This window comes from Mustela erminea, chromosome 1 (assembly GCF_009829155.1).
Source record: "Mustela erminea isolate mMusErm1 chromosome 1, mMusErm1.Pri, whole genome shotgun sequence".
NCBI classification, from domain to species: Eukaryota; Metazoa; Chordata; class Mammalia; order Carnivora; family Mustelidae; genus Mustela; species Mustela erminea.
This window is the reverse complement of record NC_045614.1, coordinates 198,904,308-198,918,268: the sequence shown is the minus strand read 5'-3', so window position 1 is coordinate 198,918,268 and position 13,961 is coordinate 198,904,308. Positions and strand designations below refer to the sequence as shown.

Below are 13,961 nucleotides of genomic sequence, written 5' to 3'. Positions count from 1 at the left end.
TTTGGGCCAAAATACTTAAATAAAGAAAAGGTGAAACTCTAGATTATGAGAAAATGGGTCTGTGTTCATTGCAAGTTGGGTGTGTCATCAAGGTTGGCTCTCAGTTTCTAGTTGAGCACAGATAAAGGAAGAGATGGTGGGAAAAAGGAACAGCCAAAGAGACAGGAGGATAATGAGAGAATATAGGGACTGTGTCACCTGCTGCGAAGGTGTAAGAAGTGTGCTGCAAAGTGAAATTAGAGAAGACCTGGAAAATATCCATCTGACTACGTAAGAGCTAGGTCCCTGATTCCACTCAGTGGCCAACTGTGAATTCAGTTTTTGCCTTCTATGTTTTCTTTCCCCTGTGTGTTGATATTAATAAATGAAAACACAACATGTGATTAGGAAAATTTAGTAATATAGAAAAAAGAAGTCAGTGTTTGAATACTATTTTCTGAATACATATTAGGCAAGTTTTGAAATATTAATATTATTTTAGTTTATTTGTGCTTTAATGTAAGGTTTAGTTATGGGTTTCATGACTCACTTCTGTTAACTAATCAGCTTTAATAATAGTAAAAGGCTGTGCTTATAGTTTGAATGCTAATATTCCTCTCAGGCGTTTGAAATCCCATTTAAATGATCTTATCTTTTTGTTTAGAATTATGACAAATAATCAGCTCATTCCTGAGCACTAGGGAACTTTGATTTTCCCTGAAATAAGAAGATTTTTCAAATTTAAAAGAATAAAATATGAAAAACTAGAAATGAAATGAGATTTTGTCATTGTTTGCAATGAGGTGGGCAGAAATCCTTAGTCCTATCAGTAATGGATGCAGATGAAGACAGACATCTGTGATACCAAATTCTCTATGGATTCCACTCTTAAACGGCCACCCTTCCCCGCAAAATCTAAGTGGAACATTTACGAAGAGATGCCGAAGCACAGCAGGATGACGCCTTAATTCTGCCTCAGTATTTCACTCCTAAATTCAGGATAGAGTGTGACTGGGCTGTGATGGTGCATGAGTGGTCTCGTGTTTTGCAGGCAATATTAATCTCAGGTAGGCAGCTTTGCCTTCATCTATCCCAAATCTACAAACTTAAAATGTGGATCAAATTCCATCACTGAAATGGAAACAAATCCTAAGTACAGGTAACATCCAAAAGGCCTTAGGATAAGGTGAGTGACTACTATGTACCTTCAGGTCAATCTAATTTAAAAAAAAAAAAAATCACTCCAGAAAGAGAAAATACCTAAATTAAGGCAGAGAAAAATGCACAGATCTTGACCCATTATTAATGTTGAGTGATACAATAGGTGAGAAATACAATAGGAATCTTTAAGTGTAAGCTAAAGCTTATCTTGACTGAGTGACTAACAAAATGACTAATAAAGACTTTTTTTTTCTTTCTAAGTAACCCCAATAGGACTAATAATTGAGCTCATTGTCATCTAGGAGTGTGGCTAATTTCTATCTGCCTAAGGGGGTAAGAAACATGGGATGTCAGAGAAATCATACACTTTTTTGATAGATTTCTTTGTCAGAATCACTGTTTCTTTTTGATTCAGAAACCATTTTGCTTTAGCCTCTCTCTCCAGACAACCCTAGAAAAGCCTGGGAAATGAGTTAGAGGAAAGTTGTGAACAAATTAATCCTAAAGATTATTTTTAGCAAAGACAAGCAGCTACTTTAAAAGTTACATAGTGCAAATCAGGTAAAAACAAAACCAAAGAAGGCCTTTATTAATTCAATTTCTTGCCCCACAAAGAAATGAGTCTTACAAAATGTTTCTCCTTACTAGTAGATAAACATTGAAGGTCTCCAATTCCTCAGTCTCTCTTAAAATTCTGCTTCATTAATAAACTACTTCATTTCTAAAGTTGTACTACTCCAAACTGTTTCTTCTTGTGTCTTGGGTTTTTAAAACATCAGAGAATAAAGGGAACACAATTTTCTCTTCTCTAAAGAGTTAATTACTTTCATTTTTTTTTCTCCTCTCGTTCCCTTCTCAAACCACTGCACTTTGAGTTTCATCTTACCCTTGTCATCAAGATTACTGTTTTTTGATCACCAAAAGTTTCCATGTTGACAAATCACAGTGACCTTCTTTCTGATACAGTATTAGTCAATCTCCCACCACTATTGGTGCAGAAAATAGTTCATATGTTCTTGAAATATTTTATCTGCTTCTGAGGTACCAGAATTGTGCCTTCCCTTGCCATCTTTTTCAATGTTTATTTTAAGAAAATTTGAAATATATATGTACACACACACACACACACACACACACACACACAAAATACCTACAAGCACATTAATATTACTTTGCTAAGACAGATGAACATCATTATTATTCTGCATAGAATACAGCCCTTAACATTATTCTGTATAGAATACAAATAACCTTTATTTGAATTAACATGCATTAAAAAACAAATTTAATATGTTGGATAAAAGAGGAATAGAAACTAGTTTAGAAGCAACACCCATCAGCTCAGGAGATATTGTCTACATTTGTTTTCTACCTTTATAAAACTACGGCCTGCTAATAATCTTAAATCATTAAAGTAATATAGTTTTGCCTGATGCCATTGGTCACAGTATCAGGAGATAATTGCTACTAAGTTAAACTTAATTTCCCATTTGGAAGGAAAGGCTGACATTAATTCAGTTATATTCTCAGTTTTTAATTAGGTTGTAGGGATCTATAATTCTCATTCAAGTTATTTGAGGTGTCTTAAAAAAAAGTTTGAGTTAATCTTCATATCTGAATATCTAATCTGAAAATAATAAAAACAGAAAATGTTGATTTAAAATCTTAATCTGACTGCTTAGTGCATGCAATAAAAGTTAATGTGAAAAGTTAATATTTATTAATAACATTTGAATATTTTAAAATTATATTTCATTTAACTTCCAAAATGAACTTTAAAGCCAAGGGTATAAGAATCTTGAATTTCCTTGCTAGAAGGCTTTTTTCCTCAAAGATTCCTTTTCCTTTATTTTTCTTTGCTGTTTAGGATCACTGATTTTAGTTTTTATTTGCTTTTTTTTTTTTTTTTTTTTTTTGAGAGAGAGAGAATGGAGAGAAGCAGTGGGAGAGAGAATTTGAAGGCAACTCCACTCTGGGTGCAGAGCCCCACACGGAGCTCATCTCACCACCGCGAGATCATGACCTGAGCCAAAACCAAGAGTTAGATGCAGCACCACCCAGGGGCTCCAGGATCTCCAAATTTAAATGTAGTCACTCATTTCCACATGCTGTCCAGATGATTTCTCCAGCAATGGTCTTTGACTAAATTGGTTCGCAGTCTTTTTATTTTTTTAATTTTTTTTAATTTTATTTTTTTTTAAAGATTTTACTTATTTATTTGACAGACAGAGGTCACAAGTAGGCAGAGAGGCAGGCAGAGAGAGAGAGAGGAAGAAGCAGGCTCCCTGCTGAGCAGAGAACCCGCCGCGGGACTGGATCCCAGGACCCTGGGACCATGACCTGAAGCGAAGGCAGAGGCTTTAACCCACTGAACCACTCAGGCACCCCTGGTTTGCGGTCTTTAGGTGCAATGTACAGTTAGTAAGTTCCTCATGAGCAGTCTCCTTACAAGTACTTTATTCATTGGTGGGCAGATACGAAATACAGCAGTTGGCTCATATGTCTAGTCTTGCAGAAAATAATGCACGCTGTGAAGATTTGAGTAGCAGAGTAATAGAATGCAGAGAATGAGGCATGATAGAGTTTGTAACCTCCGAACTGAATTGGTTTATGTCCAGGAAGTCTTGATTGTCACATGCATCTGTCATGCTCTAGACATTCGCACTGTGATACCTCAGGACGCTCCAGGGGATGAGACTGATGGCAGAAGCCCTGCCTGCGAATCAGAGGTAGCAAGGAAACTCTTCTTGTATGTCAAAAAAAAATTATCAATGTAAAGGTGTTGACTCCTTTCATAACACAACAGACCCAGGTGTGTAATTCATTTGCATTTCATGTTTCTCTTTATAGAGCTTGGTGGAGAGTATGTCTGTGGTTTTTTATTTTCTCTTGAACATTTATCTCTTCCAGGCAGGTAAATCTTTCTTCATCTTCATTGCTGATTGCTTGCTCCCCTTTATCCCAAGCTTGTTCTGGATGCTGTATTGCTTTGTATGCCCTTTTCTTTTATTAAAAACAAAAAATTCAAGACTTTCATTTTTTTTTATAGCTTTTTTCAAACTTCTGGTTTTAGGGGATATGGGAGCCATGATTGCATCATTTCCTGCTATTCCTGCTACCCAGAAACTGATAGACACAAACATAGAAATAGAGAATAAGTTTGGTTTTCAGCAGATGGTGTAGGGAAGCAAAGTTCACAGACAAGCCACTTATTAAAATGTGTATCAGGTTTTCATCATTGGGCTAACGGGCGTTCTTTCCAACTACTTTTTATCAGCTTCAACCTGAGGCAACAGTGATAGCCAAGGTAGGGCAAGGCAGAGTAATAGATGAGGCTCTGCTATAAGAAAGCCAAGAATTCCAACAGAAAGTAGTAATAGGGAGGCTGAGGATGAAACAAAATATTCAGCAGTCACGAGCTACTTGTAAGATAGAGGATGACAGCCAGAGCACACGAAAGCTGTAGGGAACCTGGGAAATATCTCAGATATTCAACAGAGATACAAAGTGGGTATGTCTTGTATGGATTATTTCTTAGCTCTAAGGGGAAATGCAGACATGCAGGCCATAACAATGCTTAAAACACTTTGAACAGAATTCAATCAGTATCGTCTGTCTATTGGGGGAAACTAATCCCGATAAACTTTTTTTTTTAAAAATCTGAGATTTGAGAAGCTGATTCTAAAATGTAAAGGATAATCTTAAATATGAAAAAAAATTGAAGAATTTATAGGACGAGGTTTGCTGAAGTTATAATAGCTAATGACTAATGAAGTTGCAATAGCTAAAACAATGTCATTATGGATTAAGGGATAGACAAACCAGTGGAAGAGAATAGAGAACACAGAAAAAGAAAGACTCAAAATATGGTAACTTATTTACAACAGTTACCATTTCATTTCAGTTTCAGCAGTTTGCACTGGATATATTGGCTATCCTTGTTTGAAAACTATGAACCTTTATTTTTAAATCATACTGCACACAAAAATTAATTTCAGATGTTTGATAAACTTAAAACGGAAATGTATAATAATAAAGCATAAATAATATCTTTATAAACTTGTAGTAACTTCAGGTAAGGTTTTCTTAAATAGAATGTCAAAAGCAGAAAAAAAATGTCAAAAGCATTATCTGTGAAACAAAATAAAAATTAATCAAATGGATTACAGTCAAGAACTTCCCTTCATGAAAATAGCCAATTAAGAGAATAAAAACAAGTCATGAGTATTATTATCCCTTTCTGAAAACTACATGCATTATTTTCTAATACATATATCTGTTGCTGTGTAAAAACGTATTTTAAAAACCCTAATGTATATGAGAAAAAAGTCAAGATAATAAAATGAGAGAGAAAAAGGCGTTCAGGAAAATACCATTTCAATGGTCAATAAACACAAAAACTTGTTTTCAGTATGACTTTTTTTTTCAGTCGAACTTTGTTTCTATATAACTTTTCTTTGGCAAACGCAAATTAAAACCAGCATGAGATAGTGATAGGCAATTACCAGATTAATTAAAATTCAAAAGACAGGGGGAGGAGTCACGATGGCGGAGAAGTAGCAGGCTGAGACTGCTTCAGCTAGCCGGAGATCAGCTAGATAGCTTATCTAAAGATTGCAAACACCTCAAAATCCATCGGCAGATCGAAGAGAAGAAGAACAGCAATTCTGGAAACAGAAAAACAACCACTTTCTGAAAGGTAGGACCGGCGGAGAAGTGAATCCAAAGCGACAGGAAGATAGACCCCGGGGGGAGGGGCCGGCTCCCGGCAAGCGGCGGAGCAACAGTGCACAAAATCAGGACTTTTAAAAGTCTGTTCCGCTGAGGGACATCGCTCCAGAGGCTAAACCGGGGCGAAGTCACGCGGGTTCAGCATGGGCTCAGGGAACAAAAGCTCCTGAAAGCAAACCCGAGCGGATTACTCACCCCGGCCCCGGGTAAGGGCGGTGTAATTCCGCCTGGGGCAAAGACACTTGAGAATCAATACAACAGGCCCCTCCCCCAGAAGATCAACAAGAAATCCAGCCGAGACCAAGTTCACCTACCAAGGAGTGCGGTTTCAATACCAAGGAGAGCAGCAGAATTCCAGAGGAGGAGAAAGCCAAGCACGGAACTCATGGCTTTTTCCCTGTGATTTTTTTTTAGTCTTGCAGTTAATTTAATTTTTTTCTTTTTCATTTTTTGTTTTTGTTTTTTTGTTTTTTTGTTTATTTTTCTCGCCTTCGGGTAAAAATTTTTTTTTAACTGTTACCTTTTTCTTTTTTAATAATTTTTTACTAGTTTATCTAATATATATATTTTTTCTTTTTTACATTTTTCTTAGGTGTTTTCCTTTTTTTTTTAATTCTTTTCTTTTCTTTTTTCTTTTTTTTTTTCTTTTTTCTTTTTTCTTTTTTTTTCTTTCTTCCTTTTTGAACCTCTTTTTATCCCCTTTCTCCCCCCTCACGATTTTGGATCTCTTCTAATTTGGTTAAAGCATTTTTTCCTGGGGTTGTTGCCACCCTTTTAGTATTTTACTTGCCCCTTCATATACTCTTATCTGGACAAAATGACAAGACGGAAAAATTCAACACAAAAAAAAGAACAAGAGGCAGTACCGAAGGCTAGGGACCTAATCAATACAGACATTGGTAATATGTCAGATCTAGAGTTCAGAATGACAATTCTCAAGGTTCTAGCCGGGCTCGAAAAAGGCATGGAAGATATTAGAGAAACCCTCTCGAGAGATATAAAAGCCCTTTCTGGAGAAATAAAAGAACTAAAATCTAACCAAGTTGAAATCAAAAAAGCTATTAATGAGGTGCAATCAAAAATGGAGGCTCTCACTGCTAGGATAAATGAGGCAGAAGAAAGAATTAGTGATATAGAAGACCAAATGACAGAGAATAAAGAAGCTGAGCAAAAGAGGGACAAACAGCTACTGGACCACGAGGGGAGAATTCGAGAGATAAGTGACACCATAAGACGAAACAACATTAGAATAATTGGGATTCCAGAAGAAGAAGAAAGAGACAGGGGAGCAGAAGGTATACTGGAGAGAATTATTGGGGAGAATTTCCCCAATATGGCAAAGGGAACGAGCATCAAAATTCAGGAGGTTCAGAGAACGCCCCTCAAAATCAATAGGAATAGGCCCACACCCCGTCACCTAATAGTAAAATTTACAAGTCTCAGTGACAAAGAGAAAATCCTGAAAGCAGCCCGGGAAAAGAAGTCTGTAACATACACTGGTAAAAATATTAGATTGGCAGCTGACTTATCCACAGAGACCTGGCAGGCCAGAAAGAGCTGGCATGATATTTTCAGAGCACTAAACGAGAAAAACATGCAGCCAAGAATACTATATCCAGCTAGGCTATCATTGAAAATAGAAGGAGAGATTAAAAGCTTCCAGGACAAACAAAAACTGAAAGAATTTGCAAATACTAAACCAGCTCTACAGGAAATATTGAAAGGGGTCCTCTAAGCAAAGAGAGAGCCTACAAGTGGTAGATCAGAAAGGAACAGAGACCATATACAGTAACAGTCACCTTACAGGCAATACAATGGCACTAAATTCATATCTCTCAATAGTTACCCTGAATGTTAATGGGCTAAATGCCCCTGTCAAAAGACACAGGGTATCAGAATGGATAAAAAAACAAAACCCATCTATATGTTGCCTCCAAGAAACTCATTTTAAGCCCGAAGACACCTCCAGATTTAAAGTGAGGGGGTGGAAAAGAATTTACCATGCTAATGGACATCAGAAGAAAGCAGGAGTGGCAATCCTTATATCAGATCAATTAGATTTTAAGCCAAAGACTATAATAAGAGATGAGGAAGGACACTATATCATACTCAAAGGGTCTGTCCAACAAGAAGATTTAACAATTTTAAATATCTATGCCCCCAACGTGGGAGCAGCCAACTATATAAACCAATTAATAACAAAATCAAAGAAACACATCAACAATAACACAATAATAGTAGGGGACTTTAACACTCCCCTCACTGAAATGGACAGATCATCCAAGCAAAAGATCAGCAAGGAAATAAAGGCCTTAAACGACACACTGGACCAGATGGACATCACAGATATATTCAGAATATTTCATCCCAAAGCAACAGAATACACATTCTTTTCTAGTGCACATGGAACATTCTCCAGAATAGATCACATCCTCGGTCCTAAATCAGGACTCAACAGGTATCAAAAGATTGGGATCATTCCCTGCATATTTTCAGACCACAATGCTCTAAAGCTAGAACTCAACCACAAAAGGAAGTTTGGAAAGAACCCAAATACATGGAGACTAAACAGCATCCTTCTAAAGAATGAATGGGTCAACCAGGAAATTAAAGAAGAATTGAAAAAAATCATGGAAACAAATGATAATGAAAATACAACGGTTCAAAATCTGTGGGACACAACAAAGGCAGTCCTGAGAGGAAAATATATAGCGGTACAAGCCTTTCTCAAGAAACAAGAAAGGTCTCAGGTACACAACCTAACCCTACACCTAAAGGAGCTGGAGAAAGAACAAGAAAGAAACCCTAAGCCCAGCAGGAGAAGAGAAATCATAAAGATCAGAGCAGAAATCAATGAAATAGAAACCAAAAAAACAATAGAACAAATCAACGAAACTAGGAGCTGGTTCTTTGAAAGAATTAATAAAATTGATAAACCCTGGCCCGACTTATCAAAAAGAAAAGAGAAAGGACCCAAATAAATAAAATCATGAATGAAAGAGGAGAGATCACAACTAACACCAAAGAAATACAAACTATTATAAGAACATACTATGAGCAACTCTACGCCAATAAATTTGACAATCTGGAAGAAATGGATGCATTCCTAGAAACATATAAACTACCACAACTGAACCAGGAAGAAATAGAAAGCCTGAACAGACCCATAACCAGTAAGGAGATTGAAACAGTCATTAAAAATCTCCAAACAAACAAAAGCCCAGGGCCAGACGGCTTCCCGGGGGAATTCTACCAAACATTTAAAGAAGAACTAATTCCTATTCTCCTGAAACTGTTCCAAAAAATAGAAATGGAAGGAAAACTTCCAAACTCATTTTATGAGGCCAGCATCACCTTGATCCTAAAACCAGACAAGGATCCCACCAAAAAAGAGAGCTATAGACCGATATCCTTGATGAACACAGATGCGAAAATACTCAACAAAATACTAGCCAATAGGATTCAACAGTACATTAAAAAGATTATTCACCACGACCAAGTGGGATTTATTCCAGGGCTGCAAGGTTGGTTCAACATCCGCAAATCAGTCAATGTGATACAACACATCAATAAAAGAAAGAACAAGAACCATATGATACTCTCAATAGATGCTGAAAAAGCATTTGACAAAGTACAGCATCCCTTCCTGATCAAAACTCTTCAAAGTGTAGGGATAGAGGGCACATACCTCAATATCATCAAAGCCATCTATGAAAAACCCACCACAAATATCATTCTCAATGGAGAAAAACTGAAAGCTTTTCCGCTAAGGTCAGGAACACGGCAGGGATATCCATTATCACCACTGCTATTCAACATAGTACTAGAGGTCCTAGCCTCAGCAATCAGACAACAAAAGGAAATTAAAGGCATCCAAATCGGCAAAGAAGAAATCAAATTATCACTCTTCCTAGATTATATGATACTATATGTGGAAAACCCAAAAGACTCCACTCCAAAACTGCTAGAACTTATACAGGAATTCAGTAAAGTGTCAGGATATAAAATCAATGCACAGAAATCAGTTGCATTTCTCTACACCAACAGCAAGACAGAAGAAAGAGAAATTAAGGAGTCAATCCCATTTACAATTGCACCCAAAACCATAAGATACCTAGGAATAAACCTAACCAAAGAGACACAGAATCTATACTCAGAAAACTATAAAGTACTCATGAAAGAAATTGAGGAAGACACAAAGAAATGGAAAAATGTTCCATGCTCCTGGATTGGAAGAATAAATATTGTGAAAATGTCTATGCTACCTAAAGCAATCTACACATTTAATGCAATTCCTATCAAAGTACCATCCATCTTTTTCAAAGAAATGGAACAAATAATGCTAAAATTTATATGGAACCAGAAAAGACCTCGAATAGCCAAAGGGATATTGAAAAAGAAAGCCAACGTTGGTGGCATCACAATTCCGGACTTCAAGCTCTATTACAAAGCTGTCGTCATCAAGACAGCATGGTACTGGCACAAAAACAGACACATAGATCAATGGAACAGAATAGAGAGCCCAGAAATAGACCCTCAACTCTATGGTCAACTAATCTTCGACAAAGCAGGAAAGAATGTCCAATGGCAAAAAGACAGCCTCTTCAATAAATGGTGCTGGGAAAATTGGACAGCCACATGCAGAAAAATGAAATTGGACCATTTCCTTACACCACACACAAAAATAGACTCAAAATGGATGAAGGACCTCAATGTGCGAAAGGAATCCATCAAAATCCTTGAGGAGAACACAGGCAGCAACCTCTTTGACCTCAGCCGCAGCAACATCTTCCTAGGAACAACGCCAAAGGCAAGGGAAGCAAGGGCAAAAATGAACTATTGGGATTTCATCAAGATCAAAAGCTTCTGCACAGCAAAGGAAACAGTTAACAAAATCAAAAGACAACTGACAGAATGGGAGAAGATATTTGCAAATGACATATCAGATAAAGAACTAGTGTCCAGAATCTATAAAGAACTTAGCAAACTCAACACCCAAAGAACAAATAATCCAATCAAGAAATGGGCAGAGGACATGAACAGACACTTCTGCAAAGAAGACATCCAGATGGCCAACAGACACATGAAAAATTGCTCCATATCACTCGGCATCAGGGAAATACAAATCAAAACCACAATGAGATATCACCTCACACCAGTCAGAATGGCTAAAATAAACAAGTCAGGAAATGACAGATGCTGGCGAGGATGCGGAGAAAGGGGAACCCTCCTACACTGTTGGTGGGAATGCAAGCTGGTGCAGCCACTCTGGAAAACAGCATGGAGGTTCCTCAAAATGTTGAAAATAGAACTGCCCTATGACCCAGCAATTGCACTATTTGGTATTTACCCTAAGGATACAAACGTAGTGATCCAAAGGGGCACATGCACCCGAATGTTTATAGCAGCAATGTCCACAATAGCCAAACTATGGAAAGAACCTAGATGTCCATCAACAGATGAATGGATCAAGAAGATGTGGTATATATACACAATGGAATACTATGCAGCCATCAAAAGAAATGAAATCTTGCCATTTGCGACAACATGGATGGAACTAGAGCGTATCATGCTTAGCGAAATAAGTCAAGCAGAGAAAGATGACTATCATATGATCTCCCTGATATGAGGAAGTGGTGATGCAACATGGGGGCTTAAGTGGGTAGGAGAAGAATAAATGAAACAAGATGGGATTGGGAGGGAGACAAACCATAAGTGACTTTTAATCTCACAAAACAAACTGAGGGTTGCTGGGGGGAGGGGGTTTGGGAGAAGGGGGTGGGATTATGGACATTGGGGAGGGTATGTGCTTTGGTGAGTGCTGTGAAGTGTGTAAACCTGTTGATTCACAGACCTGTACCCCTGGGGATAGAGTATTATGCCTCCATCAGAAAGGATGAATACCCAACTTTTGTAGCAACATGGACGGGACTGGAAGAGATTATGCTGAGTGAAATACGTCAAGCAGAGAGATTCAATTATCATATGGTTTCACTTATTTGTGGAGCATAACAAATAGCATGGAGGACATGGGGACTTAGAGTGGAGAAGGGAGTTGGGGGAAATTGGAAGGGGAGGTGAACCATGAGAGACTATGGACTCTGAAAAACAATCTGAGGGTTTTGAAGGGACGGGGGGTGGGAGGTTGGGGTACCAGGTGGTGGGTATTATAGAGGGCACAGATTGCATGGAGCACGGGGTGTGGTGCAAAAATAATGAATACTGTTATGCTGGAAATAAAAAAAAATAAAAATTATAAAAAAAAATTCAAAAGACAGGAAATTCTAACTTCTTAAAAATTTTTAAAAAGATTTTATTTATTTATTTGACAGAGAGAGATCACAAGTAGGCAGAGAGGCAGGCAGAGAGAGGAGGAAGCAGGCTCCCTGCTGAGCAGAGTCTGCCTGGGATCATGACCTGAGCTGAAGGCAGAGGCTTAATCCACTGAGTCACCCAGGCGCCCCAGGAAATTCTAACTTTTGATGAGAGTGTGGAAAACTTGATAACTGAGCTTTTGAACAATACTGGTAAGATTGTAAATTACTTCAATCATGTCAGAAAACACTTTAGTGTTAAGTATATTCATGACCTATGTCCCTGAATTTTTCATAATGAAACATTGAACAGATGCGAGTATACCACATATACCCACTGAAAGACATATGCATCTACTTCTTTTCTCTTTTCTTTCCTTTTTTTTTGTAAGATTGTATCTATTTATTTGAGAGAAGGAGCACAGCAGGGGGAGCAGAAGAGGGAGAGGGAGAAGCAGGTTCCGCCTTGAGCACGGAGCCTGATGCATGGCTGGATCCCAAGACCCTGAAATCATAACCTGAGCCAAAGGTAGACCCTTAATGGACTGAAACACCTAAGCGTCCCATGCACCTACTTCTTTGAAGCTTTATATACAGTACCAAAACTAAACCTGATCCCAAATAACTTTATTAGTTGACTAGAGAAATAAATGCTTATATATTTATACACTTGAATACAACATAGCAAAAAGTAGAAAAATAGATAAATGCAAAACACAGATACAATGTGGAATGGAAAATGTAAGAAATTCCTCGGGGCGCCTGGGTGGATCAGTGGGTTAAACCTCTGCCTTCAGCTCAGGTCATGATCTCAGGGTCCTGGGATCAGGCTCTCTGCTCAGCGGGGAGCCTGCTTCCTCCTCTCTCTCTGACTGCCTCTCTGCCTGCTTGTGATCTCTGTCTGTCAAATAAATAAATAAAATATTTTAAAATTAAAAAAAAAAGAAAATTTAAGAAATTCTAGAGCAGGCAAAATTAATCTCTGTTGATAGAAGTAAAAATAATCATTATCCTCACTAGGGGAATTGATAGTACCAATGAGAGGGCATCAGATAGGATTCTGAACAACTCAAGATGTTCCATTATTTGATGGAAGTGTGTGGAGGGGTTACATGAAATAAATAAATACATATATTTATTTATTTATATAAAATAAACATTTATTTATTTATTTATAAATTTATTTATTTATTTATTTATATATCTCCCACAGCAATCCATACACTTAAGATTTGAATACTCTGTGTAAATGTCACATATGAAAAACAAAAAAAATATTGACAATCTTATACTTCCCTTGGATTAGTCAGACTATGATCATTATTTGTATTAAATGTAGCTACAGTAGTTTATTTCTGCTTTCATCACATGCAAACATGCCACTAAACCCAGAATCCCAGGGGAAGTAAAAGTTTGTTTGCTTTGTTCCTCGATGTATTCCAGTGATTAGTAGTAAGACATAACAGCTATTATAAAATGAATGTTTTCAGGACTCAGTCTTTTGGAAGTGAATAATTTTGGAGTTATTTAAAAATCATTGTTTCAAGAGTTAAAATGTATCCATTTATTAAGTCTGTGAATTTGAGAACAATCAAAAATCCAAGAAGTTACCTTAATTCTGGTTAAGTAACTTTCATATTACCTACACATTTGATAAACTATCTTTCAGTATCAAAATTAGTATCTTTTCGCAATTTGGTGTAAATTGTCTATATAGTAAAATTGAATGTGTTTGAGTGAATTTTGAACATCTATTATTGTCAACTTTGTTCTTAT

At 37.1% G+C, this 13,961-nt stretch overlaps 1 pseudogene; it reads right to left on the bottom strand.

Moving 5' to 3' along the window:
* Window positions 1-2,748: 2,748 nt before the first annotated feature.
* Window positions 2,749-13,961, bottom strand: part of LOC116592087 — a 59,490-nt pseudogene continuing 48,277 nt past the window's right edge.